Source organism: Symphalangus syndactylus, chromosome 13, assembly GCF_028878055.3.
Source record: "Symphalangus syndactylus isolate Jambi chromosome 13, NHGRI_mSymSyn1-v2.1_pri, whole genome shotgun sequence".
Taxonomy (NCBI): Eukaryota; Metazoa; Chordata; class Mammalia; order Primates; family Hylobatidae; genus Symphalangus; species Symphalangus syndactylus.
The window spans coordinates 20,846,662-20,865,998 of record NC_072435.2 but is presented as its reverse complement, the minus strand read 5'-3'; the positions used below and the strand labels follow the sequence as shown (position 1 = coordinate 20,865,998).

General features: G+C 45.2%; 1 protein-coding gene across 1 annotated transcript in view; it reads left to right on the top strand.

Moving 5' to 3' along the window:
- Nucleotides 1–19,337, top strand: part of LOC129461052 (zinc finger protein 587) — a 125,628-nt gene that overhangs the window by 25,769 nt on the left and 80,522 nt on the right. The gene's annotated exons all lie outside the window — the stretch shown is intronic.

Below are 19,337 nucleotides of genomic sequence, written 5' to 3'. Positions count from 1 at the left end.
AGTGCAGCAAATGTGGAAAAACATTTTCCAAAGCTCTTCACTCTTGCAACATCAGACAGTTCACACTAGAGAAAGGCCTTATAGGTGTAGTATATGTGGGAAATCCTTTTCTCAAACTTCTCAAACTCTAGTCTTGTTAAACACAGGAGAGTTCATACTGAAGAAAGGCCTTATGAGTGTACCGAATGTCGGAAATCCTTTGCTGGAAACTCGAGTTTCATTGACCACAGGAAAGTTCACTCTGGAGCAAAGCCTTATGAATACAATAAATGTGGGAAATCCTTTGCTTATACCTCTAGTCTAATTGAACATAGGATAGTTCACACTGGAAAAAGGCCTTATGAGTGCAGTGAGTGTGGGAAATCCTTTGCTGAAAACTCCAGCCTTATTAAACACTTGAGAGTTCATTCTGGAGAAAGGACATATGAATGCAGTGATTGTGGAAAATCATTTCACCACAGTTCTTCGCTCCTTTGACATCAGAGGGTTCATACTGGAATAAAGCCTTATGAGTGAAGCAAATTTTGGAAATTATCTTGCCCAGTCTTTTTGCTCCTTGAACGCCAGAGTTCACACTGGATCAAGGCCTTATGAGTCTGATAGATGGGAAATATTCTTTTTTTTTTGTTTTCTCTCTTGTCCCCCAGGCTGGAGTACAATGGCCCAATCTCAGCTCACTGCAACCTCCGCCTCCTGGGTTCAAGCGATCCCTCCTGCCTCAGCCTCCTGAGTAGCTGTGATTACAGGCACCTGCCACCACACCCGGCTAATTTTTGTATTTTTAGTAGAGACGGGGTTTCACCATGTTGGCCAAGCTGGTCTTGAACTCCTGACCTCAGGTGATCCGCCTGCCTCAGCCTCCCAACGTGTGGAATTTTTTTTTTTTTTTTTTTTTTTTTGAGATGAGTCTCGCTCTGTCGCCCAGGCTGGAGTGCAGTGGCGCAATCTCGGCTCACTGCAAGCTCCGCCTCCTGGGTTCACGCCATTCTCCTGCCTCAGTCTCTCTGAGTAGCTGGGACTACAGGAGCCCGCCACCACGCCCGGCTAATTTTTTGTATTTTTAGTAGAGACGGGGTTTCACCGTGGTCTCGATCTCCTGACCTCGTGATCCGCCCGCCTCGGCCTCCCAAAGTGCTGGGATTACAAGCGTGAGCCACCGCGCCCGGCTAAAGTGTGGAATTAAAGGCGTGAGCCATCACACCCAGCTGGGGAATATTACCGTGCCCAGCCAGGGAGTATCCTCTAGCTAGAATTCTAGCTTCTTTACATAAGGAGTGCTCCCAATGAAGAAGTGCCTTTTGACTGCAATGAATGTGAGAAAGTCTTCCACCCTCTTTCATTAGTCACCAGAATATTTACATGAGGAAAATACCATATATGTGCAGGCAAATTTTTTCCTGTTCAGTATAACACTGAAGGAGACCACTTATGAGGATGCCATCTGCCTAAATTGAATGCTGTACATCAAATAGCTGCAGACATTCCAGGTATGTGGGAGCTCCATTGCATTTTTCTTTTTTCTTTTTTTTTTTTTTGAGACAGAGTCTCACTCTGTCGCCCAGGCTGGAGTGCAGTGGCACGATCTCGGATCACTGCAAGCTCTGCCTCCCGGGTTCATGCCATTCTCCTGCGTCAGCCTCACAAGCAGCTGGGACTACAGGTGCCCGCCACCATGCCCAGCTAATTTTTTGTATTTTTAGTAGAGATGGGGTTTCACTGTGTTAGCCGGGATGGTCTCGATCTTCTGACCTCGTGATCCGCCCGCCTCGGCCTCCCAAAGTGCTGGGATTACAGACATGAGCCACTGCGCCCGGCCTCCTTTGCATTTTTCAACCTGCCCATGTCCCTTGCCAGACTTCTGTGACTGCCAGTTATCTTGCAAAAGGCATTTCACCTTTACCACTTGGCAGGTACTCACAGTTTCATCATTTCCCTACCTCATCATGATCCTAAAGTAACTTTCTTTCATCCACCAGAGGGCTTTTTTATTATTCTCAGTACTTATTCCATTCTCATTTCTTTGTGTCTGATGAGGTAGGCCACGGACCTGACTAATTTTTGGTGCAGAGGACTCTTCTGGTGACTTGAAAAGATGGACTACCTTTTTCAGGGATCTCTTGGATCTCACAGGATTCTTTTTTTTTTTTTTTTTGAGATGGAGTCTCACTCTGTCGCCCATGCTGTAGTGCACTGGCACGATCTCAGCTCACTGCAAGCCCCACCTCCCGGGTTCACGCCATTCTCCTGCCTCAGCCTCTTGAGTAGCTGGGACTACAAGCGCCCACCACCACACCCAGCTAATTTTTTTTTTTTTTTTGTATTTTTAGTAGAGACGGGGTTTCACTGTGTTAGCCATGATGGTCTCAATCTCCTGACCTCGTGATCCACCCACCTGGACCTCCCAAAGCGCTAGGATTACAGGCGTGAGCCACTGTGCCTGCCTTCACAGGATTCTTAAGATGGAATTTTCCAGCCTGCCAGTCACAAATCAGACAACCTGCCTGCCTCCTATTTCCCTGGTTTGTGTTATTATAAAGGCTCTGCTGCTTAAAGACACCTTCAGTCTTGACAGCTGTATTTACATTGTGGAGTTGTTTGAAAACTAGATTTGCAGATGGGTGCAGTGGCTCATGTCTGTAATCTCAGCACTTTGGGAGGCCGAGGCAGAAGGGTCAGTTGAGGTCAGGAGTTCGAGACCAGCCTGGCCAACATGATGAAACCCCATCTCTACTAAAAATACAAAATTAGCCAGGCATCGTGGCGTTTGCCTATAATCGCAGCTACTTGGGAGGCTGAGACACAAGAATCGCTTTAACCTGGGATGTGGAGGCTGCAGTCAGCTCAGGTAATGCCACCCCACACCAGGATGAGCAACAAGAGCGAAACTATCTCAAAACTACCATAATTTTTTGGGTTCATAGGTCAACCTGAAAGGGGGGCAGTTTTCATCATAATCTCTGGTGCTTCTGAGAGCAACGTGAAATTGTTCTCTTCTTCACAAGGGATGGTGCATTGTGTTTCAGTGCTATTGAGGGTACCTTCACAGGTTGTGAGGTTATAGTGGAAATCATAATTTTCTTTGGAGCTAATGCATTTTAAAAGGGCTTCCACTATGATCCAGACATGGCTGTGAAGGATGAATACCTTCAGAAATTCTCAAGACCTTCTTCATTGAATCTTGTGTGGCTGAGGTCAGTGCTGGAGAGAATAACCTAAAGATTTTGTTATTTGTGGTAGTCCTTCTGGTCTAATTGACCTAAAGGTCATTCCTGCATAGGCAGGAGGAAGAAGACAGGGAGCAGGGATATCCATTAGACCACTACTTGGCCCATCATGTGACCAGCCATCATTCTTTTTGAATCATCTGGAAATGGTCTTTATTGTTCATCATGTTTTTGTTACCATGAAGGCTAGTTGCCTCACTCAGGTTGAGGAGACGATACAGCAATAGTTAATAAATCTCTTGCAAAAATCAAGTCCAGATTTTTAAAATTACATTTCTAAAGTTGTAATAAGAAATAAATGACTTTTTCTTTTTTTTGAGATGGAGTCTCCCTCTTGTGGCCCAGGCTGGAGTGCAGTGGCACGATCTTGGGTCACTGCAACCTCCGCCTCCCAGGTTCAAGGGATTCTCCTGCTTTAGCCTCCCGAGTAGCTGGGATTACAGGCACCTGCCACCATGCCCAGCTAATTTTTGTATTTTTAGTAGAGATGAGGTTTCACCACGTTGGCCAGGCTGTTCTCAAACTCCTGACCTCAGGTGATCCGCCCACTGCAGCCTCCCAAAGTCCTGGGATTACAGGCATTAGCCATCGTGCCTGGCCAAAATAAATGACTTTTCAAAAACTGCACATATTTATTTATATTTATATTTATTTATTTATTTATTTTCTTGAGACGGAGTCTGGCTCTGTCACCCAGGCTGGAGTGCAGTGGCGCGATCTTGGCTCACTGCAAGCTCCGCCTCCCGGGTTCATGCTATTCTTCTGCCTCAGCCTCCTGAGTAGCTGGGACTATAGGCGCCTGCAACCACACCCGTCTAATTTTTCTATTTTTAGTAGAGATGGGGTTTCACCGTGTTAGCCAGGATGGTCTCAATCTCCTGACCTTGTGATCCGCCCGCCTCGGCCTCCCAAACTGCTGGGGTTACAGGCATGAGCCACCGCGCCCGGCCAAAACTGCACGTTTAAACTGTACAGTGTGATTTTGACATTCATAATAAACCTGTAATATGATCCATCACCTTCATATTTACCTGGAGCCTGGTAACGTTTTTACCTCTGCCTTCCAGATGACCATTGATAACTTTGCTTTATAATAGATTATTTTATATTTTCTACATTTTTATACGTGATTTGATGTCATGAAGTGTTTAATCTTTATCCCTGGATGCTCTCATGCAGTATATTTATTTTGAGATTTGTCAGTGATGATACTTGAGTAGTTCACTCCTTTTTACATTGCTGAGATGACATGCTATGAAATATCACTGTATATTCATTCATCTGTTTATACATCATTAATCTGTTTCTCATTTTTGGCTTCCATAAATAAAACTACAGACACTTTAGTACAGTTCTTTATGTAAATATGTTTCTTTTTGTATGTGTTACTATCTGGGGGTTCAATAACTGAATCAGAGTAGGTAAATGTATAGCTTTTTGTTTGTTTGTTTTGAGATGGAGTCTCACTCTGTCACCCAGGCTGGAGTGCAGTGACGCAATCTTGCCTTACTGCAACCTCTGCCTCGCGGGTCCAAGCAATTTTCCTGACCCACCCTCCCAAGTAGCTGGGACTACAGGCTCATGCCACCATGCTCAGCTAATTTTTTTGTATTTTTAGTAGAGACGAGGTTTCACCATCTTGGCCAGGCTGGTCTCGAACTCCTGACCTGGTGATCCACCCGCCTCGGCCTCCCAAAGTGCTGGGATTACAGGCATGAGCCACTACATCCAGCAAATGTATAGCTTTTTAAGCAACACCAAAGTGTACTATAAAATTAATGTGGTTGTTCCCTTTAGTGTTACTGTCACCAGTGTCCATGAATTCCACTTCCATGTTTTTATCAAGAGAGAATATGGATAGTCTTTTTTTTTTTTTTTTTTTGAGACAAAGCCTCTCTCTGTCGCCCAGGCTAGAGTGCAGTGGCGTGATCTCAGCCTACTGCAACCTCTGCCTCCTGAGTTCGAGCAATTCTCCTGTCTCAACCTCCCGAGTAGCTGGGACTACAGATGCATGCCACAACGCCTGGCTGATTTTTTTGTATTTTTAGTAGAGACAGGGTTTCACCATGTTAGCCAGGATGGTCTTGATCTCTTGATCTCGTAATCCACCTGCCTCAGCCTCCCAAAGTGCTGGGATTACAGGTGTGAGCCACCACACTCGGCCAATTTTTTGTATTTTTAATAGAAATGGGGTTTCACCCTGTTAGCTAGGATGGTCTCAATCTCCTGACATCATGATCTGCCTGCCTCAGCCTCCCAGTGTGCTGGGATTACAGGTGTGAGCCACTGTGCCCAGCAGAGAATATGGATAGTCTTTTAAATTTTTACCCTTTTATTAAGTGGATGTTCCTTCTTTAGTATAAATGTCTATTTATATATTTTGCTTGCTTTTTAAATTCTTATTTATTTTTAGAGAAAAGGTCTTGCTCTGTCACCCAGCCAAGAGGGCAGTAGTTTGATCATAGCTCACTGCAACCTCAACCTCCTGGGCTCAAGCGTCCTCCCACACCAGTAGTAACTAGGACTACAGGCACATGCCTGCACACCCACCAAATTTTTAAATTTTTTTGTAGAGACAGGATCTCATTATGTTGCTCAGGCTGGCCTTAAACTCCTAGGCTCAAGCAATCCTCTCACCTCGCCCTCTGAAAGCACTATGTCTGGCAACTCATTTTCTTCTTCTCAAATGTATTTTGCCTATTTCCAGTTTCATTAAGAAATAAAATGTGGTTGGGCCGGTGGCTCACACCTATAATCCCAGCACTTTGGGAGGTCGAGGTGGGTGGATCACCTGAGATCAGGAGTTCAAGACCAGCCTGACCAACATGGTGAAACCCCATCTCTACTAAAAATATAAAAATTAGCCAGGCATGGTGGTGGGCACCTATATTCCCAGCTACTCAGGAGGCTGAGTGAGACAGGAGAATCACTTGAACCTGGGAGACAGAATTTGCAGTGAGCTGAGATGGCGCCACTGCACTCCAGCCTGGGCAACAAGAGCAAAACTCCATCTCAAAAAAAAAAAAAAGGTACAAAAAACAAACAAAAAACACCTGGGGTCATCATTGACTCTTCTCTCTCTCTCCCTCACCTACAGCATGCAAAAATCTACTTGTTCCTTTATTAAAAATATAGGTAGAATGCCTCCTTTTCTCCCATTTGCACAGCACTCACCTGGTCCATCAACACATCTGAATTATGCTGGTAAACTTCCCCCAATGCTAACCGCCTCATTAACCCAGGAGTCTGTTCTCCAGTGTGCAACCAGACAGATCCTATGAAGATCTGGATTAGACCACCTCTCCCCATCCAAGCATCCCAGCATCTCCACAACAGATGCCCAGCTTTTCAGGGAACCACATTACAGGCCTGAATCTTGACCCGGCTTCTTGTTCCTATGAGAAAGAATGGATGCCTGCTGTACATAGGTCCAAACTCAGTCACACCTCAAAGCATTTGCACAAACTGGTATGAATTCCTAAAGTAGCTTTCTACACCTGTTTCCATTGGTTTCCAGAAATAAGAACACTTCCATTAATCCTTGGCTGGTACTCAGGACTCTGAGCTTGGTGTATCCACAGGTTCTCCACTCCAAGAACTGGGAAAACATCAAGTGAACACTCAAGACACCATAATCTCAGACACCACACAGGTAGTGTCAGGTTCAGGGAGAGACTGGGACACTCTATTTCCCTGTGTTGGCACCATAAGCATTTTCAATGTTCAGATCCCATGAAAATAAGGCAACTGTGACCAGCTCCAGCTGATCAAACCTCCATTGATCCCTACACAACCATAAAGCCAGGGTCCCTGGGGCTAATTAACCGATTTCAATGCTCAGTGCTCCTTCTTACCATCTATGACCTAGAATGAAGACTACACTTCTCAGTGCCTCATTGTCCTCATCATCCTTATTGCAGTCTGTTCTCTGAGAGGCTTTTGGAAACTTTTTAAGTCCTACCAAGGACATGACCCTCTTCTGTTCACAAATCTCCATACATCCCAGGACACTCAGATTGAAGGCACCGCTAAGACAACCAATACAGGTGTGACTCTGGCTCATCTTCAGTTTTTACAAAGGCCTTTTTTTTTTTTTTTTTTGAGAGACAGGGTCTCACTATGTTGCCCAGGCTGGTCTTAAACTCCTAGACTTGGGCCGGGCGCGGTGGCTCACGCTTGTAATCCCAGCACTTTGGGAGGCCAAGGCGGGCGGATCACGAGGTCAGGAGATCGAGACCACGGTGAAACTCCGTCTCTACTAAAAATACAAAAAAAATTAGCCGGGCGTAGTGGCGGGTGCCTGTAGTCCAGCTACTCGGAGAGGCTGAGGCAGGAGAATGGCGTGAACCCGGGAGGCGGAGGTTGCAGTGAGCCGAGATTGTGTCACTGCACTCCAGCCTGGGCGACAGAGCAAGACTCCGTCTCAAAAAAAAAAAAAAAAAAAAAACTCCTGGACTTATGTGATCATGACGTAACATGGTTACCAGGTTCTGAAATGTTCATGGCTCAGATGCACCTCCAAGCCTTTGCACCTGTTGGTTCCTCTACCTGTATTACTCTACCTGGGGTGAAGCCTGTAATACACAGCATTTACCTGAGCTAGGTCCCTCAGTGTGGCTGCTGCCATCAACTGTAGGTGGAGCAGGCATCACCCCAGCCAGTGCCTATGAGCCTCAGACCTGCCACTTGGGAGCAGAGATGACGACTCCTCTTGTGCCTTCTCAGTCCCAACCCAGTACTCCCTGGCCTGACAAGCATGCCCAGAAATCCCTCATCCTGGGCCTTGCAACTAGCGCCTTCTGGGTAAAGTACTTCTCAGAGCTCTCAGCCAACAATGGTGGTATCCTCTAAGAGCAAGCCAAATGCAGACCATGTGACACTCTGAGGGCTGCCTTTGAAAGCCCTGCTCACACCTCAAGGGAGGAAGACTACTGATTCTTTGTAAAAGCATCAAATAGGTATCACATCAGACTCCAGGAAGCTCATCCTGCACCCAGAGAATAAAAATACTATTTGAGATGCTCCTAAACTTTACTTATCTAAGTGACCATATCATTGGCATCATTCAGACTTACAATGTGTGCACTGAGAGCTGAGAACATTAAGTATTGATTGCTCTTTAAATTCATGTTACCCAAATTATTACAGTCAGTTTTGTGAGTTTCGTTGTTTTGTTGGGAACAAAAGAAAATTCTCCATAAGACATAATGACAGGATGCTTACAAAAAACAGAAAAAATGAATAAGATCTAGTATTTGCTGCCATAACAGGGTGGCTATAGTCAAAATAATTTAATCATACATTTGAAAATAACTAAAAGGGTATAGCTGGATTGTTTATAATACAATGGATAAATGCTTGAGGTGATGGACACACCATTAACCCTGATGTGATTATTACATATGGCATGGCTACATCAAAATATCTCATGTAATCTACAAATATATACACTACTATATACTCCCAAAAAATAAAAATAAAGGCTGGGCGCCGTGGCTCACGCCAGTAATCCCACCACTTCGGGAGGCCGAGGCGGGCGGATCACCTGAGGTCGGGAGTTTGAGACCAGCCTGGGCAACATGGAGAAACTGTGTCTCTACTGAAAATACAAAATTACCTGGCCGGGCGCGGTGGCTCACGTCTGTAATCCCAGCACTTTGGGAGGCCGAGGCGAGCAGATCACGAGGTCAGTAGATGGAGAGCATCCTGGCTAACGCGGTGAAACCCCGTCTCTACTAAAAATACAAAAAACTTAGCCGGACGCGGTGGCGGTCGCCTGTAGTCCCAGCTACTCAGGAGGCTGAGGCAGGAGTATGGCGTGAACCCGGGAGGCGGAGCTTGCAGTGAGCCGAGATTGCGCCACTGAACTCCAGCCTGGGCGAAAGAGCGAGACTCCGTCTCAAAAAAAAAAAAAAAAATTAGCTGGGCGTGGTTGCGGGCGCCTGTAATCCCAGCTACTCGGGAGGCTGAGGCAGGACAATCGCCTGAACCCTGGAGGTGGAGGCTATGGTGAGCCGAGATTGCGCCACTGCACTCCAGCCTGGGCAACAAGAGCGAGACTGTCTCAAAAAATAATAATAAAATAAATTGCTGGGCACAGTGGCTCACGCCTGTAATCCCAGCACTTTGGGAGGCTGAGGCAGGCTGATAACGTGGTCAGGAGTTCGAGACCAGCCTGACCAATATGGTGAGACCCCCGTCTCTACTAAAAATACAAAAATCGGCCGAGCGCGGTGGCTCACGCTTGTAATCCCAGCACTTTGGGAGGCCGAGGCGGGCGGATCACGAGGTCAGGAGATCGAGACCACGGTGAAACCCCGTCTTTACTAAAAATACAAAAAAATTAGCCGGGCGTGGTGGCGGGCGCCTGTAGTCCCAGCTACTCGGAGAGGCTGAGGCAGGAGAATGGCATGAACCCGGGAGGCAGAGCTTGCAGTGAGCCGAGATTGTGCCACTGCACTCCAGCCTGGGCGACAGAGCGAGACTCCGTCTCAAAAAAAAAAAATAAATAAAAAAATAAAAATACAAAAATTAGCCGGGCATAATGGTAGGTGCCTGTAGTCCCAGCTACTCGGGAGGCTGAGGCAGGAGAATTGCTTGAACCTGGGAGGTGGAGGTTGCAATGAGCTAAGGTCGTGCCACTGCACTCCAGCCTGGGCAACAGAGCTAGACTCCTTCTAAAAAAAAATAAGTTAAAATAATAATAATAAAGATGTAATGACAGGGAAATAGACAGATGTTGATACACCCTGAAGCAGGTAGTGAAGCTGGCAGTTGGCCACTGGTTCCCACAGAGAATTGCTCTACTGTTGCTAGCAAATCCCAAAAGTGGGGCTCAATCCAGGAGGGTTCTTGTCTTCATAAAGGAAATAATTCAAGAACAAGCCAAGGCCGGGCACGGTAGCTCACCCCTGTAATCCCAGCACTTTGGGAGGCCGAGGCGGGTGGATCACGAGGTCAGGAGATCGAGACCACGGTGAAACCCCATCTATGCTAAAAATACAAAAAATTAGCTGGGCGCGGTGGTGGGCGCCTGTAGTCCCAGCTACTCAGGAGGCTGAGGCAGGAGAATGGCGTGAACCCGGGAGGCAGAGCTTGCAGTGAGCCGAGATCGCGCCACTGCACTCCAGCCTGGGCGACAGCGAGACTCCGTCTCAAAAAAAAAAAAAAAAAAGAGCAAGCCAAGAGTGTAAAGTGAAGGCAAAGCAAGTTTATGAGAGCAACAGAGTACAGGAAAATGGCTGCTCCACAGACAAGAGCGGGGCTACTCCATAGGCAAAGTAGCACCCGTGGATTGTTGGCTAGCTATATTTATAGCTACTCCTTAATTATGTGCTAAATAAGAGGTGGGTTATTCATGAACTTTCTAGAAAAAGTTGGAGAGTTCCCAGAACCAGGGGTTCCTTCTCTTTTAAACTACATTTGTAAACTGCCTTGGTGCTGGTGGGAGTGTCTTTTCGCATGCTAATGCATTATAATGAGCAATGAGGGCAACTAGAGTTGATGTTCTTGCCATCTCAGTTTCACTGCTTTCAGCTGGTTTCTTTAGTGCATCCTGTTTTGACCAGATCCTGTTTCATTATGAGCAGGGTCATGACCAGTGCTCAGAAACAAGTCCTGCTGATCTATGTCGCTATTTGAAATGCTTCTCCAGTGCCATATAGAAATAGCACTTGAGGCCGGGCAAGGTGGCTCACGCCTGTAATCCCAGCACTTTGGGTGGCCGAGGCCGGTGGATCATGAGGTCAGGAGATCGATCGAGACCATCCTGGCTAACATGGTGAAACGCTGTCTCTACTAAAAATACAAAAAATTAGCTGGGCGTGGTGACAGGCACCTGTAGTCCCAGCTACTGGGGAGACTGAGGCAGGAGAATGGCGTGAACCTGGGAGGCAGAGCTTGCAGTGAGCTGAGATCGCGCCACTGCACTCCAGCCTGGGCGACAGAGCGAGACTCTGTCTCAAAAAAAAAAAAGAAATAGCCCTTGAACATAAATGTATTTCATAAGGCCACTTTTACTTCCTGCAGAAAGGGTACACTCGCCAGCACTTTTGCCACAGGGGTACACTGAACAAAGGAGACAAGGTCATTTATAACCTGATGCGTTCACCCTACTGCTGGTTTCCATTGCCTGGAACAGGACCTCATATTCTGTATTTGTCCCGATTGGCTAGCAACTTAGAACCTTTTAAAAGAGGCAAAGGTAGAGAACAAAGAAAGGAGGAAGTAACTTGTGGAATGCTGAGAAAGGTAAAAACACTTTTAAATAAGGAAGAGGAACAGGCTATGACCTGATGCTTGCTTGGACCAGTATAAGCATGTCAGGGCAAATATTTAGGCTAAATTGTGGGAGCTAAGAACATAAAGTACATTGATTTCTGTATTACTGCTAGCAGATATTTAAGAATGCTAGCACAAGTCTTTCAATAAATTTTGCTTTTAAGAGAAGTTAGTATTTATTCCTAATTAGACGTGGAGGAAAGTGTTTGAAGAGGAACCTCTACTTTACTTTTTACAATATTCCCCCTTTTTATTTCCCCCCTCTTCAATCTTGTTTAATGTTTTGACTTAATTGCTTTGTTTGTCCTTCTAAGAGAAGCAATTTTTTTTCAAATAGGGAGGAGGAGAGTTTGGAGTTAACTCTGTAAGAGTGGCAGAGACAAGTTTTTGTATAAAACTTTGAAGGTAGGGAATATTATAACAGCCTACAAGAATAAATACACTAATAACAAGAGTGAACAAGGTGAGAATTGAAGTTAAAATTTCTTTTTATTCACTGAACTGTTTCATTATTTTAGAAAAGGGGTTATTTATTTTACAATTTTTGGCAAGTTTATCAGATAGGGCTGTTAACCTTGGTTGCACTTTTGTTATAGTTCTATCAGGGACAGTATTATTAGGAAAAAAGGTACAATACTGAGTTTTGTATAAAACATTTAATTTATTGGTCTTTGTGGGGAATTAGACGCATTACCACTGTGTTACAACTGAGCCATTAATTTTGTAGCTTCATCAACATTAATTGGTTTGCTTTCATGACACTGCTGAGGAATCAATTCTTTCTGCAGAGGTTCTAATACTGAGTTTAATTATGACACAAACATCTCCTTTTTCTGCTAATATTATATTTAAAGCTATTTTATTTTTCCATGCCATCTGGCTAGTAGATCCTAATTGCTTAGCTATCTGTTTGATGGCATCCTCAGTGTAATCTATGAATTGTTGGTCATTGTAATAGATATAGCTTAGTCTACATTTTTTTATAGTTACCAGAATAATGTGGATTTAAATTTTGCAGCTATGGCCGGGCGCGGTGGCTCACGCCTGTAATCCCAGCACTTTGGGAGGCCGAGGCGGGCGGATCACGAGGTCAGGAGATCGAGACCATCCTGGCTAACACGGTGAAACCCCGTCTCTACTAAAAATACAAAAAATTAGCCGGGCGAAGTGGCAGGCGCCTGTAGTCCCAGCTATGCGGGAGGCTGAGGCAGGAGAATGGCGTGAACCCCGGGGGGCGGAGCCTGCAGTGAGCCGAGATCGCGCCACTGCACTCCAGCCTGGGTGAAAGAGCGAGACTCCGTCTCAAAAAAAAAAAAAAAAAAAAATTTGCAGCTATTCGATTTTGTGCTTTAAACTTATCTGGCACTTCTCGCAGGATCTTAATAGCATTTATGTAAACCTGAGGATTAAGTTTTTCTTGGCCTTTGGTGTTTTGTTTTTACCTTTGTAGATTAATGAAATGCCAGGGTGAAGGGGATACCCAACTGGATTAGAGGAGAAGTACTTCTCCAATTATTTGGCAGTGTCCAGTAAAGGTCTTCCACATACCACTATACATTTGTTTGGGGATGGGTAAGTATGGACTGATGGGCAAGCTGTTGGAAAGGCTTGAGCTCTTTGCATCCTTTCGTGCTTCCAAGGATCACTAAATTTTCCTCCTGACCTGACAGGGATGAAGTAAACTTGGCATTCAGAGGTGGAAGCTGGATTGCTGTAGGGGGCTGACCCACAGGGTGTTAAATTTCAGGAAATAGCAGAGAGAGCTCAGTATGTTGGATTATCCCAAGCAGTGGGACTTTGAAAAACAGCCACCATACAGTCCATATCTGTTCGACGAGGAGACCATCTGAGTGGAAAGGGGATAATCTGGGCCGGGCGCGGTGGCTCACGCTTGTAATCCCAGCACTTTGGGAGGCCGAGGCGGGCGGATCATGAGGTCAGGAGATCGAGACCAAGGTGAAACCCCGTCTCTACTAAAAATACAAAAAATTAGCCGGGCGTGGTGGCGGACGCCTGTAGTCCCAGCTACTCGGAGAGGCTGAGGCAGGAGAATGGCGTGAACCCGGGAGGCGGAGCTTGCAGTGAGCCGAGATCGCGCCACTACACTCCAGCCTGGGTGAAAGAGTGAGACTCCGTCTCAAAAAAAAAAAAAAAAAAAAAAAAAAAGGGGATAATCTGGGACTCTGGCCTACTGTGCTTACAAGTGTAATAATCGCTTTTATTTGAAGTGCTAATGGATTATTTAATCCATTTCATCCAGGCATTTGCATCTTGATATTTTATCTTGACAGCTAAAGTCTGTCTTACATGTCTTATTTTTACAAGACACCTTAGTTTTACTAGATGTAGGAGCAACCGGTGTGGGATCTAGATCTGAGGCAACTGAAGAAGGGAAAGATGGGGGAATAATGTATATTTTTAAAATAACGGGGGGGTCTTTTTTATTTATGTTAATTTTTTTTTTTTTTGAGATGGAGTCTTGTTCTGTCACCCAGGCTAGAGTGCAGTGGCGTGATGTCAGCTCACTGCAAGCTCCTCCTCCTGGGTTCAAGCAATTCTCCTGCCTCAGCCTCCCAAGTAGCTAGGATTACAGGTGCCCACCACCATGCCCGGCTAATTTTTGTATTTTTAGTAGAGATGGGGGTTTCACCATCTTGGCCAGGCTGGTCTTGAACTCCTGACCTCAGGTGGTCCACCCGTCTTGGCCTCCCAAAGTGCTGGGATTACAGGCATGAGCTACAGCGCCTGGCCTATTTATGCTAATTTTTATACCATAGAAGTGACTAAGGCACCTCTAGAGTTCGTTAAGGTGGAGGTGGTGATAAAGAGAAAGACAGGGCTATATTGACAAGGCTGACAGTAAGAAGGTGTATCCTTTTAGTGAAATAGATGAGGGGTTTTAGATCTGCACAAACTTTTCGTGGTTTTCTCTTGGGTAGTTTAAGGGATGTAATCCTATTTACTACAAGGTTGCCAGGCGGTAGGAGCAGAAAATCCGTGTCTTGGCTGCAGGTCATTACAACAATGAGTGCTAGGGATAACTGTGTCAATTAGAGGGCTGGGACATAAATATTTGTGTGAAAAGGCTAGCTGCTGTTGATCTTTTACATTTCTACAAGGTATGACAGAGCAAGCATTAAAGGCAATAGTCTGAGGTGAGTCAGACTTAGTTACATTAATAACAAAGGAGCTAGTAACAGAATAAGGAAAAGAAGCAATATAGAAGGTATATGAAAATTAATCTTTCTTTAACTTAGTAGGGCTTGATCCTAGTACAATAACCCATAATTCTGAGAGGAAGATATTTTCTTGAGTATGGTGGGTCCATTTTTTTTTTTTCTCAGCTGTGTGGACGGAAGTCTCAGCGGTTAACAGCATAAAATAGGGTTCTTCCCAGGCTGGCTTGAGATTTTTCTATCTTTGGATGAGGACATGGTTTTCAGGCTGGTGCTGGTGTACTGGAAATTCTAGGGGTGGTACCTGTGCTAAAAGACTTTTAGTTCCAAGGGAAGGGAAAGTGGAAGATAAATTAAGTATATAATTTTTGCTGCATATTCTGGGGCTTTAGGCCTCATGGTGATCAGCACCGCCCAGGGGAGGCTGCTGCCCTGCCCCTTCTTAATGTCTTGGCCTTCTTGTGGCCTTCACCGCCCTTGCTCACTGTGGCCTCCGGGATGAGAGGCCTTGTGACTTACCTGGCCACCTTAGGGCCTTAAGAAAGCTAAATACCATTGTGTATTTGACAATTTTTTTTGTATGATTTTATATCAGATAAGTTAAATTTTATCTTTATATTAATATCCTATTAATGTTAAACTTAAACTTAATTTTAATAAAATCTTATAGATATTATTTAATTTTAATGTCCATTAGGTAAGACTTTTACAGACTCTTTTTACAATTTTTGTTAAACAGCAGGTTAGTGCTTTAAGACAAATCTATCGTGATTTAATTTTAACATCCAGTTCACAGAAAAACTGGATACCCTTTTAATTTTAGCCAGTATGTTTACACACAGAATTTCCTTTACAATTAACATTTTAAAACTTGCTTAAACCTTTAAAACAAAAAAGTTGTCTTAACTTTTAATGTAGGTAAAAATCCATATTCTTATGCCTCCTTGTAATCTTATTAAAAGCATATTTTCTTACATAAATTGTAAATTGTTTAATAATAATTTTACATCCAGGCCTAATTACTTTTAAATTATACAATATTTATTGCATAAATTCCCTTTTATAGCTTTTCTTACGACTTTCACAGTCTTCAACATGTCTTAACTTTCTGCCTTCCTTTTACACTATTTTTTCCCTAGTTTCACCTCCTTTGTCTTCTTTCGATTTGTCTCTTCCAGTTTCTCTCTTACTCTTTCCTTCTATTTCTCTCTCATTTGCACTCCATTTTCTGCTCTCCCTCATCCCGTTTCCCTTTCTTCTCCTGAGTTCTCCCGCTCCTGCCGCAGGCAGGGCTGGGCTACCCCACAGGCCCGGCCCCCGCCCCGCCCCCGCGATGCTGTTTTTCCTTTTTTTTTTTTCCTTTTCTTTTTACACTTAGTTTCTTGGGCTGAGTGGGATTTGCGCGGCTGCAGTCTGGGCCCCAGGCAGTCACTGGCCTAGAGGCTTGGCAGATATTTGCTGCCGCAAGTTGCAAGAATTATGCCTTTTCACCTCCTCTGCTCTCCTCCCGGAGCTGGTCCCCACCCTCTTTTTCACAAACCTCTGGGCTGGGGAGAGGGACTTAACCTTTGGCGTGTCTGCCTGGCTGTTTGGCTCTGAGCTTGCTGTTTTTGGTTTCTTTCTCTCTGACTTCCTCTTCTAGTTTCTTTCTTTTCTACTGGTCTTTCCTTTGTCTTTGCCAGCCACCTATGCTGCTGTTTTCTCCTCTGCTTCCCTCTCCCCTAGGGGAGGGACCGGCAGGAGCGGAGCTACTGTTTCTTTCCCTGAGAAGAAAGGAAAGGAGAGTTCTGAATATTTTTCTTACTACCGGAGGTTTGTGTGACGTTCAACCCCCTACTGGGGATTTCTCACCTCCAAGACATCCTAAGGAATACTTTACCACCCCTGCGGTTTTTCTCCCTTTGGTATGTCCTAACCAAGGAATGCTTTACCATCCCGACTTTTTCCTTAGTCCCGACCACCGAGGATACTTTACCGACTCCTGCGGCTTCTCATTCCTTTGTCTGTGCGAAGAGTTGTCACTGCATTACGTGAGGATCTTTAAGCTAGGTTGCTGGCCAGTTTTTTTTTTTTTTTTTTCCATTGCTGAGAGTCCAGGTTTATTCGTCACACCGGGTGGGTCTCAATTTCTTACCTATGAGGACCTTGCAATGAGGTAGGGGAGTGCTACCTCATGAGAGAGGGCTGGAGACCACCCCCAGGGAATGTATCCCCATACGGATTGCCACCAAATTGTTTGAAATGCTTGTTCTCTGGTGCCGTAAAGAAATAGCACTTCAACATAAATTTAGTAAGGCCATTTTTACTTCCTGCAGAAAGGGTACACTGGCCAGCAGTTTTGCCATGAGTACACCGAACTAAGGAGACAGGGTAATTTATAACCTGACGCATCCACCCTACTGTTGTGTCCGGTTTCCATTGGCTGGGACGGGACTTCACATTCTGTATTTGTCCCGATTGGCGAGCAACTTAGAACATTTTTTTTGACGGACTCTCACTGAGTTGCCCAGGCTGGAGTGCAGTGACAGGTTCTCGGCTCACTGCAAGCTCCACCTCCTGGCTTCATGCCATTCTCCTGCTTCAGCTTCCCAAGTAGCTGAGACTACAGGCTCCCGCTACTATGCCTGGCTAATTTTTTGTATTTTTCGTAGAGACGGGGTTTCACATGTTAGCCAGGATGGTCTCGACATCTTGACCTCGTGACCCACCCGCCTTGGCCTCCCAAAGTGTTGGGATTACAGGCATCAGCCACCACCCCGCCCCCCGCCACTGCCCAGCCAATTTAGAACCTTTTAAAAGAGGCAAAGGTAGAGAACAAAGGAAGGAGGAAGTAACTTATGGAATGCTGAGAAAGGTAAAAACACTTTTAAACAAGGAAGAGGAACAGGCTAATGCTTGCTTGGACCAGTATAAGCATGCCAAGGCAAATATTTAGGCTAAATTGTGGGAGCTAAGAACATAAAGTACATTGATTTCTTAATTGTGGCTAGCAGATATTTAAGAATGTTAGCACAGGTCTTTGAATAAATTTTGCTTATAAGAGAAGTTACCATTTATTCCTAATTAGGGAGGAAAGTCTTTGAAAAGGAACCTCTACTTTACTTTTTATAGTCACTATGAGGATGACTATATCAATGTTTCTTAATTCATATGCTAAAGTGTACTCAATTTTTTTTTTTTTTGAGACGGAGTCTCGCTCTGTCTCCAAGGCTGGAGTGCAGTGGCGCAATTGCCGTTCAACGCGAGCTCTGCCTCCCGGGTTCACACCATTCTCCTGCCTCAGCCTCTGGAGTACTGAGACTACAGGTGCCCGCCACCATGCCTGGCTAACTTTTTGTATTTTCCCTAGAGACGGCGTTTCACTGTGTTAGTCAGGATGGTCTCGATCTCCTGATGTCATGATCTGCCCGCCTCAGCCTCCCAAAGTGCTGGGTTTACAGGCGTGAGCCACCGCGCCCTGCCCTCAATTTCTTTTTTCACATTGACATCTATCTCAAAGGTAGGGCAACTTAACCAATGCCATTGTGGTAAACATCAGTGGCTACAACTTTCACAATTACAGCACAGGTAAAAAAGGCCATCTGAATAACAGCATAAACACGGCATCTGAGTTTCAAAATTTCATCTCCTTACAAGAAAGTGGCTATTATTTTCCAGTGACTGCAGGAATAGTTTCACACTGGGAACTAGGATTATCTCAGAATAAATATTTTTATTTTATTATTTGAGACAGAGTCTAACTGTCGCCCAGGCTGGAGTGCAGTGGTGTGATTTCAGCTCACTGTAACCTCTGTTGCCTGGGTTCAAGTGATTCTCCTGCCTCAGCCTCCTGAGTAGCTGGGATTACAGGCATGTGCCACCATGCCTGGCTAATTTTTGTATTTTTAGTAGAGATGGGGTTTCACCATGTTGGCCAGGCTGGTCTCAAACTCCTGACCTCAAGTGATCCGCCCAACTTGGCCTCCCAAAGTGTCGGGATTACAGGCGTGAGCCACCACGCCTGGCCTCAGAATCAATTACAGGCGCGGTGGCTCAGGACTCAGGCCTGTAATCCCAGCACTTTGGGAGGCCAAGGCAGGCAGATCACTTGAGGCCAGGAGTTTGAGATGAACCTGGTAACATGGCAAAAGCCTATCTCTTCTAAAAATCAAAAAACAGCTGGGCATGGTGGCTCACGCATGTAATCCCAGCTACGTGGGAGGCTAAGGTGGGAGAATCGCTTGAACCTGCAAGGTGGAGGTTGCAATGAGCCAAAATCACGCCACTGCACTCCAACCTGGTCGACAGTCTTTAAAAAAAAAAAAAAAGCAGCCATACACGGTGGCTCACACCTGTAATGCCAGCACTATGGGAGGCCTAGTTGGGCAGATCATGAGGTCAGGAGATCAAGATGATCCTGGCTAACACGGTGAAACCCTGTCTCTACTAAAAATACAAAAAATTAGCCGGGCATGTTTGCGGGCGCCTGTAGTCCGCAGGACTGGCTGAGGCAGGAGAATGGCGTGAACCCGGAAGGCAGAGCTTGCAGTGACCTGAGATTGCGCCACTGCACTCCAGCCTGGGGGACAGAACGAGACTCCGTCTCAAAAAATAAATAAATAAATAAAAAAGCAAGCAGCAACTCAAATATCCATAAATGGATGACTGAATATACAAT